Source organism: Anomalospiza imberbis, chromosome 6 (genome assembly GCF_031753505.1).
Source record: "Anomalospiza imberbis isolate Cuckoo-Finch-1a 21T00152 chromosome 6, ASM3175350v1, whole genome shotgun sequence".
Classification (NCBI taxonomy): domain Eukaryota; kingdom Metazoa; phylum Chordata; class Aves; order Passeriformes; family Viduidae; genus Anomalospiza; species Anomalospiza imberbis.
The window spans coordinates 42,546,201-42,564,405 of NC_089686.1; the positions used below are offsets into that span (position 1 = coordinate 42,546,201).

Genomic DNA, 18,205 nt, shown 5'->3' on the forward strand with positions numbered 1-18,205 from the left:
TAGCCATGATAAACTAGTTCATTTGTACATGTGATGTCAAATATTTGGCTAAGTCAATTATTTGTTATCTCATACTATCTGAATGGTTTAAGAGGGAGTCACCAGCACTTTATTTCTGCACATTGTGCTTTTGTGAATTCTGCACTGCTAACAAGAGGTGTTGAATACACTATGACTATTGGAGATGGGTATGATTAAATCACCAACCACACCAGAGGAGGATTAGGTGTCTTCTAGAGAGCCAGTAGAAAGATTTGGGGATTTTCAAAATGCTGTTTTCTTCAGGTGAAAAACAAAAATTATATTGGAACAATAATTATGGAAATTAAAATCACTTATAAACTCAATAGGAAAATCAGCATCTCTAACACTGACAAACTACAATCCTCTGATTTATCCACATGTACCTCCAAAATAGCTGATATAGTTCATAATATATTTAGCTTTCCTGAAGAAAAAAAAAAATAAAAGCCCAAAACCTTTCACAATAAAAAAGGATGTTAGCTATCTGAAGGTTAATTGGCTAAATGACAGCTGTTTGCTTTGCCTCCCTTTCTAATTAACGATGTGAAACGGGTAGTTCCAGAGTATTTGAGGAATATTGAATATTCCCGCTCATTCCAAGTATTTAAGATCAGTAGAGATCTCTCTATTGACCATGGAAGAGATATTAAAAATCAGCTTATTTTTGAACAATACACTTTTAAACCTGCAAATATTCAAGAGATTAGTTATGCTCTGTAGCACACATGACCAGGAAAGGTGAATTCCTACCCTGACATTTCAAAATTGGCTAGCACAGTTTCTTTTACAGGAAGCAGCAAAATATAATCATATTATTGAACATCATTAATTTGCCCCAAAGCTGACGATGGTTCAGTAGTATAATGAAAAATATAAATGATGATCTGAGAAAGACAACCACCAAAAAGACACACAATAAAATGTTAATCCAATCTGTATAATTCAGTAAATAAGAACACTGTACTAGCAGATTGGCACAATGCTGCCCTCTTCTTTGTCCACCTGCCCTGTTTCATGTTTTTATTGACTTAGGCCATTTACATCCCTTAAAAGTGCAAGAAGAAGAAATGAAGCACAAAGCCACATCATCAAACACCAGAGCTGTAAGAAGGTGATGTACCTTTGCCATGTGTGGATACAGCTAGAGAAATGTTTTGTTTTAGGTAATCTAATTATTAGTGTGTCCAAAGAAGAATTTACAAAGATAGGGTTTAGGGAAGAAATAGCCATATACCATATAAGACTGTAGAAGAACACATGCAAGGTGATGCTTTGTAAAGGTATTGCTTTAAATACTTGAAAGGTAAGACAAAGGCACCTTGGATCTCTTGGAAAAAATTCACCCTCAGAGAAAATTAAAAAACCTGCAAATGAAATGCTGCCTTGGGCACATCATATCTAATTTTATGAGGAATGAATGTATTTCCATATTCCTATTTTTAAGCCACATTGTGACTTCTTGGAATTTCTATTACATAGATGTTTTCAGAATTAGACTGAAAAACTGCTGTACATGCAAATACCAATGCCTGTCAGATGCCTTCAGTGCATCCCCTCATAACATCAGCAAACCTCTGGTGAGACCCAAACTCTCCTGCTTCAGTGCTGAAAGACTTTTCCTAGCTCAAATACATGTTCAGGATGGAAGGTTACTCCAGGTGTAGCTTTGCCAGTCAGTGGGAAGGAGAGTGGGAGACCTAAACTTTACCAGAGGGAGATGAATTTGATAACACACAGATTGATTGTAGCAATAACTCTATTGATCAACTCCAGTCCTGGAATCTATGAGTAGTGTGAGGAATATTAGTACTTGTGATTCAAGGAAAAATGAAAATACCCAAAAGGTCACAGAGTAATGGAGTTTGCCTGTCAGTCAGTAATTTCCAGCAGTACGAGAGATGTGAAGGTGACATTAGGGTGAGGGGACTCTAATGCTCAGAAGCTATCCAGCCATTAGCATCTTCCATTACAGAAACTGCAGACATTTTTACCGTTCCAGTTGTATGAATGGAATAGACACCAGTGAAAATATTCAGCTAGAAAATCAATTACTCAGTCCACAGCATATGAGAATCAAGTACATTAAGTAAATAGCTCCAAATAGTCAGACAAAATGTTTAAACTTAATTTAATGTACATTATGTAAGAACCAGAAGAAAGAAATATGAGGAAAATGATGGTCCACTTATTCACCTTAAGATGTTATAAAGATATCATTTTGATAAAATTTGGAATGCCCTATTTATAAGAATATATTCTAGACTATATTATCTATAGCTCTTGGGAAGATTTGAATTATTATAATTTAAATCTTTAAAAGTTATGATTATCTGCAGGTTACTGAAGAAGTAGGAAAATGTAGAACTTTTTTTCATCTTAAATAGCATGTCTTTATCAGAGTCACGTGGTATCATCAAAAATGTCAGCTTCATTTATTGCTAATAATTAAAGCAAACCTCAAATAGATTGCACCCAATCACTTGCCTTGTGGATGCCAAGTCCTTATCACCACCCATTCTATTTTTACAAATCTATTGCTTATTGGCTATGCCACCTGCTGACTAGATTTTTAAATATATGGAGTGGGTTATTGTCAGAAATAGGTTAACAGATTCTCTGGCTTTTATCAATGTTGCACTGAAGCTCCAGGTATCAAATTTGGCTGAAGTCAAAAGAGATTTCTGGGATGATGCCTGAGAAATATGGGAGAAAACTTCTTGCTGATTGAGAGTATTACCATTAGCATTAGTAATAGTATGAGTATTAGATTGGAGGATGCTGGCTCTCAGGACCTTCCTTCAGATTATCTTGGAAATCTAAACATAGAAGACTAATAAATGATGATTACAACACATTCATATTTAAAGTCACATAACAGAAATATTTTTAAAAAAGGTTCATAATCACAAAACCTACCATGGTAAAATTTGCTGCAAGAAACAATGATTCCAAAAAGGACTCACAGATAATGAAAAATAAACTCTCAGTGCTATGCTGTGTCAAAAATAAAAAATGGTATCCTTGAATAGGCAAAAAGGAGAACACTGAGTAAGATTAAAGGGAACATATAATCTTTCATTTGACATTTGTTCACTAGTGCTGTAACAATGTTGTTAATAAATCAGAGCAAATGTTGATAATGGGAAGAGAACCTTACAATAAAAGAAGCTCAAGGAGCTACTGTAGCATCCTAAAAGGAACATAAAATTGGAAATGAAATGTTAAGAAAGGGCTTCGTGATCTGGTAGCCATCAACCAGGTTATCTTTGTTCTACAGTGGTTATCACTTAGTGTAGATTGATTAATACAGACTAGATCAAAATCCCCCTTGTTTAAAGTGCATATTAGCTATTAGAAAAACTCACTGTTGTTATGGTGAATTTCTTGTAATTGTGTATTTTTATTCAATATTGTTTTCAAAAGAAGCTCCTGTTCAAACAGGAATCCATTCAGATTCATCAAAAGAGGAATCAAAAATAAACAAACAAAAAAAAAAATAGAGCATTACTTTGCATAGGGCATATTTCCATTTATTAAAGGATTTAAAAATGAAACAAGTTCTAAAGAAGTGTCTATCTTTATATATATCTCAGCAAAAGCTCGTTAAACTTGCCCGTTTTCCTGAGATGCCCATATTCTCACTTGCAGTAAACACTTGTATCATAGAGTGACAGAATATTCTGAGTTGGAAGGGATCCACAAGGATCATTGAAGTCTAATTGCTGGCCCTGCAGAGGACATCCCCAAGAATCACACCTTGTGCCTGTGTAACCCTCTCTACCTCCAGCAGTAATGAAAAAAAAGGAAACAACCCTGGACTATGCAAACAAAAGCAAGCTCTGCACCTCAGTTCTGCACCTGCTATATCTATCTCACAAAGCACCTTCTGGATTACAGATTTTTATGATGCAGGATTTGCCAAAAAGCGTGTTAGACAAGCTAGAAAAAGATTTAATAAGAGAAGCTGTCAATGAAAGGTTACAAAGTCCAGTGGCACAAATACAGTATGAACTAAGTGGATTTCTTTCCTACTACCTTTTACAGCTCCTTTTTTGAAGGCAGAAAAAATTGCTCTCAGAAAAGTAAACTTTTATTTTATTCTTCTGTGCCTCCAGGCACTCTAGAACACATTCAGTTATCACAATTGTTCTCCAGCCTTGTCTGCCTATGTCTCTACAGGACTGGTGTCCTATTCAGAATGAGATAAGGTCCTATGAGCTCTACAGATTTTCCCAGCATACGTGCCAACTTTAGAGTTACCCAAACCCCACATATTTTCACCTTTCTGTTTTTACAATATTGACAAAGTTTTACTCCTTAGTAATGGATACAGTATAGATCCTGACTGGAAGACTGTTGCAGGTTTCAGAGCTGGCGATCCACATAAAATCTAAGAAAACCCTGAGCAAGGGCAGGTCTGTGCTGGGCTGCACATCCAGGGTGGCTTTCAGGCCTGTGATGAGCTGCACATATAATTTGGCTGCAGAGTAACCTCAGCCAGCTCATTGTAAGACAGGAGCCAGCAGGCATCTCCCATCTGGTACCAGCCATGGCCTTACCTTTATTTTAAGGGCAACAAGGGGTTCTTATAAGAACATAATTTAGGAATAGATTTCTTGTAAGGTAATTGCATAATAGGTCACAATATTAACCACAAGGGACAGCTTTTCTCCATGGACATCATCGACTTTTGTGCAGCAAACCACGGGAAAATCCATCCATGATTTGCCTGAATCTGCACAAATGGGAGATGCTTACCTTTTGAAGTAATGCAGCATTTGCTCACTATCTTTATTACTCTTCTAATTCTTTTTTTTTTTTTTTTTATTAAAGGGGTCATTTTAAGAAAGCATTTTTTGCCAGGACACTCTTAGTGAAATGTGGAGACAATCCTGTACATCTCTCACTTCTCCTCACAGTGCCTCCCTTCCCCTGCTACAGTACAGACAAGCATCAGTGAAATGGGAGGTGTGGGTTATAGACCTCTCCTCAAAGTCAGAACTATCAAAAGGCAATCTAATGGGTGAAAGAAATTAATGAAAAGAACCTTCATGTTCCCTATTTATTTTTCACTTCAAGTTTTTGCTGTTGGACATGTACACAGTGCATATGGCACAGCTGATCCTGAGGTGGGTCAGGGAGTATTTCATTTCACATTATTAAAATGCTCCATTATTGTGTCCACCCCTTACTCACTCCCCCCCCCCCAAAAAAAAATTACTGGTAAGTTATTAAAAAAAATCCTCCCCTAAAACAGTGAGGCTAACTAAACTCTAGAGGAACTACAGGAATAGTAATGCTTTGAGGTGTCTCAGACACCTCTGAGACATGGATTACCTTCATGCTTCTTTCAGTAGCATAATAATGTCATAACAGAAAGAAATTTCAATGTCTTCTGTGCTTTCTCAATCCAGTGTTGGGGGATTTGTGGGAGTAGTGTGAAGGGATTATTCACCTAATACAGCAAGGATGCACCCAAGGACACTAATGAGCTCTACATTCTTTACAAATTTGTTTTTCCTGAATAATTTAGACTGCAGATTTAAAACATCAGGCCCTAGCAGATGAAATCCTTAAAACTGCACATGTGAATATAAAATTCCTCCCACTGTAAAGCAATGTAATTGTTTAATGGAACACACATTGTCTCTAACATGCTATTATTTTGTGCTTGAGTTAAAGCTGAAGAAAAGAAGTAATCCTTCTTATGAACATTTCCCAAATACAGCATCCTGCATTAAGAAACAAATTAGCAAACAACCCTCCCTGCCCTTCAACTTTCACAGCTGTCTAGAGCACATTTCTACTTATTTCTCTGCTGTATGGCACTACTTCCTCACCTCCAAAACACATTTAATTATAGAAATGGTAAACCAAAATATATGTCATGTTCTTCCTGATGTCCAACACAAAAAATTTCATTGTGATAATTAGAGTTCATCTACTTTGCCATCAGACATTTTTTTTTCTGAATTATTCTTTTATTCATAAATAATGTTTACTTGTTTCTATGCCATATTCTTATAAGCCTTTTTTTCAAAAGAACAGAGAAAAATATTTTGTTCTTCACATCTATTTATTTTAGTAAAATCACATCTCCTGAACTAATTTCTATTAGAAATGTGTTCATGGATGTTAGTCCTTAATATTTGTATGATCTCCCAAAAAAGAAAAAAAATCAGTTGTTTCTGGGTATTGTTACAACTGAAAAACTACCCTACTGTTTTCTCCACCAAGGGGAGCTTTTGAGAAGTAATTAAAATTTTGACATCATAGAAAATAGTACCTTAGGATTTCAAACTTGTAGAGTTGTATGTATATCTAACTTTTTCTGTATCTAGTCATCTTATTGAGTGGGCTAGATAACTTCAAAGAGGTAAAAGTATCTTTTGAAGTCCAGTGGTGAGCAATGGGAATAAAGGTGGTTAGCATATACCTTTTTTTTTCTTTTAATATATGACCCTTGGAAAAGAAACCTAAAGCATGTAAATTAAGCTCATCACTTTTTAGCAGTCAGGAATAAGAATATATTGATACATAACACCACATGCTTACAAAACAAAGAAACAGAAACACATCTGGTATTCACTAAGCCTGTTGGCATGTGCCAGTGAATTTGCAGTCAGGCGTGGAGACAGCCAAGCTCATGAAGCCTACATTTTTAGAACTATAGCAGTTGTCCTATAAATTATTCTGCATCTAGGTCTACATAAATAGAAAAGACAGATGCACAACGCTAGTGCCAGTTCTACAAAACATTATTCCAGGTTGCAAGATGCTGCAATAAATAGGTTAATCATTTTTAATGTCTTTGATATTCATCATAGCAACATTAATCAAGATGAATTAATTTGGAGTTAATGTGACTTCAGCATGAATTGCCAATGGTGTTTACTTGTAAATTCAGTTTTTGAGGACAGATAGAAATTCTTTCACTCTCAAAACCAACTTTGTTTTCTACACTATTCTACATGTACTGTGGACTTCCATGCTAGTTTTGACACTGATGTACGGTGAGGTTTTCCCCCCTTATAAATTTTCATTTTTATTGATATCTGTGAAAATAATGGTCTATCCAGTGCTTCTCCTTGGAATTTTTTTTCCCAACTAACAACTCAGGTAAAAATTTTTTGACTCAATTGACTAGTCCACTGTTGAAAAGTCAAAAGACTAATGTTGCTAGGAGAAAAATGTTACTTTTTTAAAATTGCCTCAAATACTGTCGGATAAATAAACCTCTTCATACATAATTTGGAAGTAAATAGAAAAACTCTTTCATTTGAACTGATTGTAGTCTATAAATATGAAATACAGATTCCTAAGTTTCATTAGTCATGTCTGAAATGAAATTAAATCATTAGAACATGGGAATTAGGCACATCAAAAATGTAAGTTCTTTCAGAGCTAGAATATAAAGTAGAAAATGGCTCAATGCCTTCTTAAGTATTGTCTGTATTGACGAATGCAAGTACTGGTTCTAGTACAGAAGAAATAACAAAAATTACATTAAGAAACTGAAAGTCAAAGCCTAAAACTCTTAAATTCCAGTTCAATACCCCCATAAATTAAACATTCTTTGTGGCTTTGGACGAATGTTCGCTATATTTCCTCAACAAATTACTAGATTTAAGAAAAACTTCCAATATATTATTTTAAAAGTTATTTATAGTTAGAACATCCTGCCATAGTGAGTTCTTCACTGAGGTTTCCAAATCTCACTTATAATGATCCAGCTTTAGCAGCAGACATCAGATATTACTGTATACACACACACATATATATATATGTATGTGTATAAATATACATGTGTGTGTATGAGTGTGTAACTGTGTGCATGTTTTAAATAATTTTCTTAGCACATTTACCAGTTCATGAGGAAGAGTTCTGTCCTCTAATTGCAGTATTGTAGCATATAGAAGTATCTGAAAAGGAGGCCTCAGGTTTTGTCTCAGGTTTTGCAATTTGGTTCCCTGAAGCCAAAAATTCCATTTCAAATTGCCCTTAAAGAAGAAAAATTAATTATGGCAAAATATTAAATACATTTTATCTAATATAAATCTTCAAAATGAAGCTAAAGGATTGCTCACAGACTGTGTATGCTGTATCCATGTAAAACAAACTGATTTCTACTGTTCTCATTGCCTTCCTCTAAAGCCAGTTAAACATTAAGTAATTAAATAAAAATTCATATTAAATTCTAAATGAACAAACATGGAATTAAAGAAAAAGTTGCTCTAATCAATCTTCTCTCAGAGTGTAATTAGAATTCTTTTGATTTATGTCAAGTTATTGCCTAGAGGGAATATCAAACCTCATTAATGGTAGAATTGAAAATAAAGAACAAAAAAGCTACAATAACACCTTGTAGAATTCATACTATTTTCTTGTCTCCTGAATATATTATTAGCTTTCTTCTTTTATTTTCATTAACTCACAGGTACCATAGAAGCAAGAACTGAAATGGAAGCAGGGCAGACATACCTTGGGAGGTACATCAAATCTGGAAATGCAAATGCCATCACCTTTGTGCTGTACCATTTTATTCAGTTCCACAATCACAGCTTTGCAGTTCTGACCAAAGACAGAGGCCAAGGCTGCAGTCACCAGGAAGCAAGAATATATTGGAGAAGAACACAGAGGCCCAGTGAGATTAAAAAAGTGGGAAGCAAAAAGCAGAGCAGAATGCATTTTCCAAGGGTTATCTGCAATTGCATGCAGGATATATCAATATGAATACTTTACAAGTATGAACAAGTAGAAAGCATTTATTGAGTTCACAGGGATCTCTGTTCAGTGTTCAAGCATTTTCTAACTCATGGATGGGTATAACCAGAGATATCTCATTTGGCACTGCTCGCTCAGGTGTCAAACAGCACATTCTAAAGACCATGCCAAAGTTCTGCAAGTCTGTGAAGGTGCTGCTGGAAGCAGAACAATGCTAAATATCCCAAGGAATACAAGCTGATGTTTTTCTAGGTATTTTAATGAGTTATGAAATTAATTCATAAGCTAAAGGGAATCCTGCTATCATGGATTTTTTTTTTTTTTTAAGTCTAAAGGGAGAGGAAAAAAGACAAACAAAAAACCCCTAAACAACCACCACCTTTCCAGTAATACAACAGCATTTTTTTTCTATTTGTACAGTACATGTAAGAACCATTGATTACTTATCAAAAGAACACGCTAATTTGTTGAGAACTGTGAAGAAAATCATTATAAGGCTTGAAGTATTTGGAGAGTCCCCTTGAAAAGCATCATTTAAAACCAGAGCAATTCAAGTGAGGTTTTATAGATTTTCAGTTTATCTGATAGCTTGAGAAATAGGCTTTGAAAAGCCACAGCTAACATATGGAATATGATTTATTTTTATAAAACTTCAATTAATATGTGCTGCTCTTTTCATGTTGCCCTTATATCTGCTTTCTAGATTTTAACTGCTCTTTGTTATTTCTTAAACTCTGGTTTATGGTGCCATATAAAGCTTTCATTATTAATTCACATGGAATTATAGGACATAACTTCTATTAAGAGATGCCTAGAGAATAAACACTTCAAAATTCAGTGATGAAAAATACAATTTGAATTACCATTCGTTACACAGATCAAAAACTAAGAAGAAATTTCAGTCTTGTCATTTAAAGTCTACTAAAACTTCTTTCAACAGTTTTATTGTACAATCTATACTCCACATATAAGTACAACCATATGCTTTTATTAAATTCAAATTTTATTTCTCATCCAAATTTTAAGACTGTTTCTTTAAAGAACCTCAAACAAACAAAAGAACAACAAACAAAAATCCCTAAAACCACCAACAATTCCTCCACTAAAAAAAGAAAACAAAGAAAAACTAAAACTAAAATTAACATAAAACTCCACTGCTGATATTTTTCAATTGACATGTATGTATTTACATATATTTCTTAAAAAAGAAATACATAGCTCAGGCTTAGTTGAAGAACATGTGGTAAGTAATCAGAAGGATGAATTTGCAGTGTGAAACGAGCAAAAAAGACAGGCATTTCCAATGTCTCCTATTTAAAGCAGAGGCTTAATTTTGATCCCTATGACAGTCAAGACTCACTATGTCCTTTGCTTAATGGTAGACAACTTCATTTTCTTCCTGCCTCGAGAGAGAGAAAATTTTTTAAAAAAGGAGAGGGGAGTAGAAATAAGAAAAATATGTGAATTTTACTTGTTTAAATTTTATTCTGCTCCAGTTATTGGCACAGCTACTTTCTGCTTTAGAATTTCAGTAACAAGGGGGAATTTTTCTAAAAAGAGGGCTGCAGTCAGAAAACAACAGGTCTATCCATTGATATATTTGAGTGAGTGGCCTGGGTTATGGCATTCATGTTGAACTAAAGCATACTTCAGTAATAATGCATGACAACGTGCTTGTTTCATAAAGCTGTCACAGAACAGGAATATTTTCTTTCTCAGAGCTCAGGCTTCCTAAACCTCAGACCTCTGCTATGATAAATGAATATGTACTGCATCTGAGACACAGATTTGCTCTTACACCAGAAAAACAAAACAAAACACAAAAACCCTAACAGTTTAGGTCCCCCAGCTTGGGAATTTCTCACAGTGAGCTTTAATTCCTCACATATCAATGAATGAGCAGAACAATCTCAAATTATCAGCATCTGAAGCTCTCAAAAATACCTAAGGCTGGAGCAGGTATTTTGTAACCATGACTGAGCACTTCAGTGCTAGACAACTCCACAGTGAATTGGCTCATACTGTGCAACCTTGAGTAAGTCATAGAACTGTTTTGATTTACAATATGGGGACAACCACATAAACTGTTCATAAATGCATCTTTGGTTTTTTTTCCTGACTTCATCTGAACTTCTTGGCTGCTCAAAGGCACAGTTTAAGGAATTGACCTCAATTTTCATCAAGACAATTAATACATAAACAAATTGTAAATGTCCTAGAAAAACAACAAAATTACAAAGGAAAAAACTTACCACTCAAAAACAAGAAACCCACTAAGCTATGCAAAATGTATTAAGCAGAAAACTGTTCATAGTAAAGGTGTCCAATTTTCATGCTGTAATTATTTTTGAGGATGGCATGAGTTTGAAAGAGAAGGCAATGTTCTTCCTTTATTTGAGATTCGTGATATAAAGCAAAAAAAGCCCCATAGATCTAAACATGATGTTCCTTTAGATAGACTGTCATCGCTAAATTCTTTCTTGATAAAAATCATTAGAGAATTTTATGGCCATAGAGAAAGTAAAATTTTCCAACAGAAATAATTAGAGTCTGATGCAGTCGTTGTTTTGGTCTGCTAGTTTGTAGACTACATTTTTGTACCTCAAAGTAAATAGTAGGTACAATTGGTTTTCAGTGGAAGAAGAAAGGCCAGCCCCCAGGTACTGCATTTCTGATGATCCATGAAAAACTTTGTAATGAGCTGGCAATTGACATCGATTATCATTTAAAGGCAGTGAAAACATATAAAGTGCACTGAAAAGTTTTCACTGTTAAGTGACACTCCAACAGAAGCAGAATTTGTACTTCTCTGGAAGAGAGGCAGAAATTTCAGTCACTGCAGTCCCTGTTACTTTCTGTCTAGAAGCAGTGGCACTACGTGAACATTTGGGAAAGGAAAAGCTTTTTCTTTTTCTTCCTTCTCATTTCAGCAGTACGGTGAAATCACCACCTAATATTCAGTGGCTGAGACGGTAGCTTACAAACTCCCCAGTAGACAGCAGTATTTCTGTGCTACATGTTGGCAGGATGCTGACAGCTGGTTGCATTCCTCACTCTCATTCACTCGTGTCCCTGTTACAGCAGCCCACACCTCACTATCACACCTTTCACTGACTCTGGAGATTGCTGGCATTCTAAATACAGACTGACACCTGTTGCTTTCTGGACATTTGATGGTAAAAAATGATGAAAATTAGTTTTGGAGAGATCAGACTGACTTTTTGTAATTTGAAGTTGAGCAGCTTCATCAGCCTGCCATTACAGAATGTGCCATCACTTCCATTGCCCCATTAGCTGCTCTTCAGTTCCTTGTGTCAGTAACACAGAAGAAAGATGCGATCATTTCTCCCTCATCCAGCTTTTACTCAGTATCAACTTCCAGCCCTGGAACGAAGAACTAAAGAAGAGAGCAGCTCAGCTGCCAGACTTAGCATTTTCGAAAGTGGCATGACTTAAAAGCTATAGAATTCTTCATGCTCTGTATTTGAGATTCAGAACAAGAATTACAAATAATAGGCAATATGGTGGGGTACCACATCTTAATCTCACGAGGTAGGAAAGTACAGTTAGACCCTAAAAAGTGACAAATCTAGTTCATTTTGGAAAACAACACTCCTTCTGCAAGCTGTTACTATATTAAAATTGCATGTTAAACAACAGAATGTTTTTTTAGCTAGTTGAGTATTCTTCTTCTTCTGTCACTCAAAAAAGGTTGCCATGAAAACACCTCCATGGAATGCAATTTCACTGGTAGGAGGAGTTACTTTGCATACACAATATTGTATCACAGTTATGTCTAATGAATTACTGTTTCTCACTTGAAGGGCAGAGAGGGTGAGCAGTAACAAGTTTCAGCAGAGGAAACAATAACTTAAAATGAGTACATTTTAAATAAAATAGGATGCCACAAAGAAACTGTGCCTTCTATCAAGAGATGCATAAACAGGCCAAAAAGTTAACAAGATATACCAAGCAGGACTAGAAAAATGCAGTATTTTTAAGTCTTCCATTTTCCCCGGTGCTGATCTTTTTCACTCTTGCATTGAATCATGAAAGGAACCATAAAACATGCAGGAGAAGAGTTCCTACTCATTGACCCCGAAATATTTTGTTTGACATTGGTCTTCTTTTTGTATTTTTTGGATTTTAGACGTGTAAAAGATGTTTGAGCTTGGTCAGCAATTACCTCTTTATAAGAAGTTACAAAAATAAAAATACAGTAAACTGTATTCCTGGTTCAACATCTACTATTTTTTGTTGTCGAGTTTGTGCTTCGTAAATGGGATATTAATGACGTTGGTTACAATTAGGATGTCAGGAAAAAACACTTATGCACACAGATCAAAAACTGTATGAAATAGCCTAAGTTTTTGTATTCCTTTTTATTTAATCAGTGAAACATTAGAGCTTCTAGGCAGTATCCACTGTACCTCTATGAGTGTAGAGAGAGAAGTCTTGAATTTTAATGACTAGGCCCTTAACCATGTGTAAGGTGCTTAACCAAATCAAAGAAATTTCATTAAGAAATTATTTCTAGAAAGAAAAAGCATATCTGATACTCTTATTTCATTATTAATATAAGCCATTACAATCTCAGTTTTTGCACATTTCAGCGGTGCTTTTCAGCTAAAATATCAATTCCAAGCCTTTTTCTGTTTACTCCAGCTGCCAGCAGTGTTTATGTGCTCCTCCCTGCAGCAGCCAGCCCTTTGGAGAGGCAGGGGCAGCCTGGCCCCAGTCAGAGAGCAGCACCTGTGCAATCACCAGGACCAGCTCTGGCTGCAGCACAGGTCAGCACAGCGATTACAGGGCAAGCTTTGTGCTCCACCGAGTCCCACAGCGGTGTAATCAGCGGCGCTCAAACCACCCCTTCACAGCACTGAGAGCCCTCTCAGGTTAATAAAGTAGAAGAATGGACAGTTTCTGACTCCAACAGGCTAAAGTTTCAGGCTTTTGCACAGGCTGAGGGATTATGACAGTCTTAGGTATTTATGTAAGTGGATTTGTAGGTGACTCAAGGAGCTTTTCTAGTATCTATGAACACAGAAGTTTGTGGTGCACCATTCTAGTGTGTTGCATTTATGTAATATTTTAGTTGTAAGATGAATGAAAGAAAAAATTATTTTACTTTTCCAAAGGAAGGTAATTCAGAATTATGAATCTGAAATATTAGTCATGAAATACAGTAAAGTACAGTTACTCAGTGGACATCAAACAATTTCAAAATGTAGAAGCAAATCTAAACCAACCTAAATTCTGTCTCTATATTGATTAGGTTTTAATTTAATTTTTAAAATAAAAGCAACTAAACAATATCCTGTATTAGCAGATACTTTTCAGCTATAAAATTTTCTTCTACTGGGCCTATATTATGAAATTTTTTATCAAACCTCCCTTCAAGATGTACTACTAATTGTTTGGCTGTAGTGGTTTCTCAGTGCTTCTGTATTTGCAATAATCAAGATAAATGTAATAATAATAATAAAAACAACTCCAGGCCATAAGTTCAATATAATGGAAAGGTTTTCATTTTTTATTTTGATGATATGACAATAGGAATAAAATCTAAATGTGACTAAACCCCCCCTAAAGCAGGATTCTTAGATATATGCACACTAATAAAGGTTATTGATTCTTTTCTCATACCATCTGAAGTGGGGCACAGCATTAATGAAGTTCTAAAATCTCAATATTTAAACTACTTTCACTAACATTAGGTCAAACTCTACAGATACATTTATTAATTGCCAGACTATTCCATTCTTTTCTCAATTAAAATGTGATATCAAATGCCTTATGCCTATTGCACCCTTTACATTAAAAAAAAAGTGAACTTATATTTTTAATGATATAGAATGTTACATGAATAAATATGTGAAAGTCCTGCAATTTGTGGGATGTAGAATATTTCCTTAGTTCATAGAAAAACTCTGGAGTAAAAATAAAGTAATTTCACAGGTACATAGTGTTCAAAAGAGATGATCTTATACTGCAAGGCTGACTTTATGCTGTAATAAAATCTCTATCACACATATGGAAGAGTTCCATCCTTGCCAGAATATGCATTCTGTTGAGAAAATTAGGAAAACGGTAAGTAGAGGTCAAAACCACTTAAACTTGCACACAGCTATTTGCATAGATGGAGCGCTAGGACTGGTTATTTCAAACTTTTTTTTTTTCCCAGTGTTTCCCAATCACTTTCCCAGTGTCAAAAAAAAAAAAAAATCTACTGTTTTTAATGGCACGCTGTTTGAAGTATACACATCAGAATTTGTGGAGACTTTATGTACAACATAACACTGTGGCTATACACAAGTTCATGTAACTCTTCTAGTTGGTGTTTCTAGGCATCTACTACAACACAACATCCCATCTACACAAGATCTTTATATCTGGAGATTTTTTTTAAGCACATTTTCATTAATGGTGTTTGCATAAAGGCCAGGAGTACTAATGAAATATGTTAGGATTAAAAATAGCAGCAGCACTGTTACGAAAAACAAAACAAACCTAGCAAAAAAAAAAAAAAAAATCAACCAACTAAAAATTAATTACCTTTGAGGTGACTTGATACTACAAGGACAAAGGTTAAAAAAGTAGTGATATTGCATTCAAAGTTCAGCACTTGAAGACACTACAGCTAAAGTACTTCTCTGAGATGATGAATTGGAAGTGGAAGAGCCAGAAAAAACCTGAGGATACCAGTTAATCAATGACTGAATGTCAAGCTTTGTGGAGAAGGTAAATGCAGTCCTAGGACATACTGTGCATTTTCTAGTAAGATATTTTCTCCAAAGGAGGTAAGTTGATAAATACATTGTATAGAGAATTGATAGGAGTTTTAATGTAATGTTGTATTCAACTTATATGTATATATATACACACACACAGACACATATATATTCATTTATACCAACATAAAATATATGCATATATTTAAGAAAAAGGAATTAATCAAGAGAATGCTAAGGAAAGGCTCCTATATATGGTCTTTGGAGAGTTGCTCATTTTATTTTAATCATCATTCATTTTATTTTAACCTTCCAAAATAAGGACAGAAGAGGAATAAACTTTTCTGCATAAATGTCGGGGGGGGGGGGGGGAGGGCGAAAAAAAATCTTTCCTAATTAGATTACAAATGTACAAAACCTCTTCACTATAAACACTTTTAAAATTTAGTTTTCTAGTAAGCTAGTCATTGGAGTCAGAAAGTAGTGTCATGATGGCATTTTATAAACAGATTTATGAGCCAGATACTCTCTTCACACTTGAAAAAAAAACCAGCCTCTCTTTACATAAGACAAAAACTTTTGCAATAAAATGATTTTTAAGTATTTTTCAGAAATTTAATTCAAGATCCTTTCCTGTTAGAGACAATAAAATATATTACAGCTATTTTCATACGTGCAAACATAACTTTTTTTCCCCTTATTTCCTGACACTATAAAATGAAATAGTAAATTATATCTGGAAGAATATGGGATAATGGTGTAATGGGATAATGCTCTCTGGCCATTTAGAAAGATTAGCATGTAAAAGAAAACCTTGCATCATCACTCTTACTGAATGCTTAGGTGCTGCCTTGCTAATGAAGGATGAATCTCAAATGTAAAAATAAAGCCTAAAAGCTTTTCTCTTAGTACTTTTTTCCATTTTCTGATTTCACTATGAACATTTTAACTACTTTATATCTCAGAATTTATCAGACCACCTATGGTAAAAGGTGCTACAATGATGGAAGTATTTAATTGGTGCAGATGTATTATTTAAGTACTTCAGATGACAAAACCAATGCTTTTTTATTGGTCACAGATAGCTCCCTAAGTTTTTCTAGCATACTTTAATTTAGAATAATAGAATCTTGAAATCTTGAGTCAGCCTCTGGTAGTTATATTAAAAGCTGTTAGCCATCACTATCTACTTTTAGGAAAAATGCAAACAAATCCAAAGCAGATCAGAAAAATGCTCAAGCTCTTATAGGCACATGTAGGAATGTGGCCACAAATAAATTAATCCATGTCTAGCTTTAATAAAGTAATTCATCTGCCTAAAAAATGCTGGTCAGAACTCAGAACAAACAACAGAACCTTTTCCTATTCTACAGTATCACTTTCTGTAATCACAGTTACTTTACAACATTCTCATATGGTGCAATGTTACTTTACTACATATATTTCAACTTTTCAACTCAGGTTTGTCTTCACAGTCTAAGAAGCATATTTGATCTCCCTTAGCTGAACCAGAACAAGCAAAAATCAAGTTTCCTTCTATACTGACAAAAGATGCTTAGATATGTTCATATTTAAACATGTACTGCCACCTGTGGTCCAGGCAAGAGTTTTGAACTTACTGTGCATTTGAAGACGCAGTACTTTTACTGCATTCCAGTGAATTTAAAAAAAAAAAGGGAATTAAAAATGTAGTATTAGAGCAAATGCATTTCACATTTTATTTGATACTGCAAGGTTTTGTTTAGAAAATCGTTCTTTGATTCTTATAAACAAAAAGCAAACAACCTTCAAATCCACTGAACTTAGCCTTTTGAAGTTAGACTTTATATGTAAGCAAGCAAGGACTAGGTATGGCACGCGGAACGTTGTCAGAATAACATCTTCATGAAGAATTATTTTTTTTTCATAACCATTCCTTCATTAATTCTTCATGTGTTTACAACTGAAAGTAATCTTTGAGTAGAAATGGCTTTGCTAAATGATGCAGCATAACCAGGTGCTGCTCATTTTCAATGCACAAAATCTTCAGTTGTTCACAGTGGCATATTTAAACCCAGGCTGAAAGCAAATAGCCCAGACCAAGCAATGTAGTAGAACAGCTGAAGAGAGTGCAAGAAGCAAAGAACCTCTTCCTGCTATATCTTGTGAGCTACATTACCTTACATCAAAGTTTCACTCATCCATCTTCTGCTACCCAAATCTACTCTAACACTGTAGTGATCCTGAAATTTTCCTAAACAGATGAGAAGCCTTCACTTCTACGCTGTCTAAATAAGACTCACTGTACCTCACAGCTGTAAGGTTTCTACCTATATCAGCAGAGCCTGCAATCTCTTCTCCCTCTGGGCCGTAGTCTGATATGGTGCAGCTGTGAGACCTTGGAAGATGCTTCCATCAGAAGAACTCTTAGAAGCTTTGCTTACGTTCTCCCATACTGTCCTGTTTGGGAGCTGCATTAAACCCAACCTTTTCCCCTTGACCCTTAAGAAGGCTCATCCTTACCAGTGGCAGCTGTGTTTGTGCTCAGCTTTGAGCCTGAGCTCAGATTTGCTCTGTCAGTGCAGATTTGTTCACTGAGCACTGAAGTGTTGGCTGATCTCCAGATCTGCCCTGCCCTTCTTGTCAGGTACACTGGGGTTGCACTCCTCACGTGGGAGGGCACTGGCCCTGTCTCTTCTCCTTGGCTCCCACCTCCATTTTCTGCTCAGAGAAGCCACTTTTTTCTG

General features: G+C 35.2%; 1 long non-coding RNA gene across 1 annotated transcript; it reads right to left on the minus strand.

Moving 5' to 3' along the window:
• Positions 1–7,832: 7,832 nt before the first annotated feature.
• LOC137476659 (uncharacterized) lies at positions 7,833–17,862 on the minus strand. Its single transcript, XR_011000506.1, has 3 exons — positions 17,638–17,862; positions 11,967–12,145; positions 7,833–8,024 (listed from the first exon to the last, which is right to left on the minus strand). It is a non-coding gene; the product is annotated as an uncharacterized lncRNA (long non-coding RNA).
• Positions 17,863–18,205: the final 343 nt, after the last annotated feature.